This window comes from Malurus melanocephalus, unplaced genomic scaffold (genome assembly GCF_030028575.1).
Source record: "Malurus melanocephalus ecotype Western Australia unplaced genomic scaffold, MMel_1.1 scaffold_786, whole genome shotgun sequence".
NCBI classification, from domain to species: Eukaryota; Metazoa; Chordata; class Aves; order Passeriformes; family Maluridae; genus Malurus; species Malurus melanocephalus.
In genome coordinates, this window is record NW_026624018.1 from 176,999 (window position 1) to 178,832 (window position 1,834).

Genomic DNA, 1,834 nt, shown 5'->3' on the forward strand with positions numbered 1-1,834 from the left:
GGAGCCCGGCAGCACGGGAGGAGAAAGGCGGTGACAGCAGTTCCCCCCGGGCAGGGTAATTAATTAATTAATTATGCATTCCCAGAATTCACGGGAGCGTTTTGCTGCCTCCCAGCCCAGCCTGTCCCGGTTTTCCGCAGATTCCAGCCCCATATGCCAGGTGCCAGACGGGGCTGACGGCCCTGCATCCCACACTCGGAATTRTTTCATTTCCTGACGTGCCCGCGCCTGGCTCCTGACAGGAATCAGCGGCATTTCCATGGAATTAATTCCTGGCACTCGGCRGTGTTTGGATTTCTCCAGCACCTGTAATATTTTCAGGGGAGGGGGGGAAATAGGTTCCGTGGATTTCTGATCTGATAAAAACGTGGAGCTGAGATGGGACATGCAGACAGAGCCAAGAAATGGGAAAGGGGAATGGGAATAGGAACTCCTGGAATCATGGAATCATCAGGGTGGGAAAAGATTTCTAACAGCACCGAGCCCATCCCTGTCCAGGTGTCTTTAGAATCTAGGGAAAAGTCAGGATTCTGCCTTGAAAGGGATGAAAATGAAGGGAAACAGAGGAAAAACGGCCTGGTGGAGGAATTCCTTTGGATTCTTCCTTGCTTGGAAACAGAGGGATGATCCCAATGGGATTCCTTGGGGATGCACAGGCTCTGTGCCGCTTTTTGGAGCAGCAAAAACCCATCCTGGTGCCAATTCCTGGGTTTTTTGCACGTGGAATTCCACTCCTGAAATGGATTTGGGGTGACTGTGGCAGGAGATCCACAGCAGGGAGCCATCAGGGAGAGATTTGCTCCCAGCACCACCCAGAGAGGAAGAAATTCCTTGGAGAACTGATTTTAATGCAATTTTCCCTGGATTTTAAYGCAATTTTCCCTGGAAATAGCACGAGGCAGCCATTCCCAGTGCCTGGCAGGAATTGTTGAGTTTCCCAAACCCTCCGCAGCAGTTTTTGCCTGGAATACAAATGAAACCGTGGAGGAAACATCCCCGGGGTTGGGGATAGGGAAACAAATCCCTCCTCATCCCGGGGATCCGCCAGCTCATCTTCCCTGTTTGCCCGAGGGGATGAACCTCTGCTCTGGCCAAATCCAGCCTGGCAAGGATGCAAATCCAGGGATTTCCACACAGGGATATATTTCATCATGAGAATTCCAGGGATTTTTACGGGAAAATCTAGCAGAAAACAGGGAATCTCCCCAAATTAGGCAGGAAAAAGTGCTGAGGGCAGAGACCACATGGATTTGTCTTTTTCAGCCGCCTGGATCTTTCCAGAAAAGACAAAACCGCCCTGGAAAACCGGGAAGAGAACTAGGAATCTCCAGATTTACAGGAGCAGAGCATGGAACGCCAACAGGGAACACTCCAAACGCTCCCACTGTTCCTCCTGGAGGGAGAATGGACATTCCCAGCCCTTCCTGGATTTGGGAATTGCCATTCCCAGCCTGAAAGGCGGGTGTGGACGCCAAAGCCTTGAGGCCTCAGAAATCCAAACATCTCCCCTGGAGACGCGTTTATCCAGGGATAAAAAACGCGGATTTTTGCTGCTTCCCGGGAGAACGGGATTTCTCCAGAATCCCATGGATTGACCACGTCCTGGGTGTGCTTTTACCATCCCTGGGAATAACCCCGCTTTCAGCCGGGATCGCTCTCAGRCTCGGGAGCGGTTTCTGTTTGTTTTAACGCCTTCCCCTCCCATCTCCCGCATTTTCTGCCGCCGCTTCCAATGGTCGGGAGCGAACGGATCCCGGCCGGAGCCATTAAACTCCATCCCCTCATCCATTATCCCGATTTGTTGCCAGGTTTCCTTATCGGCCTCGCCCTTATC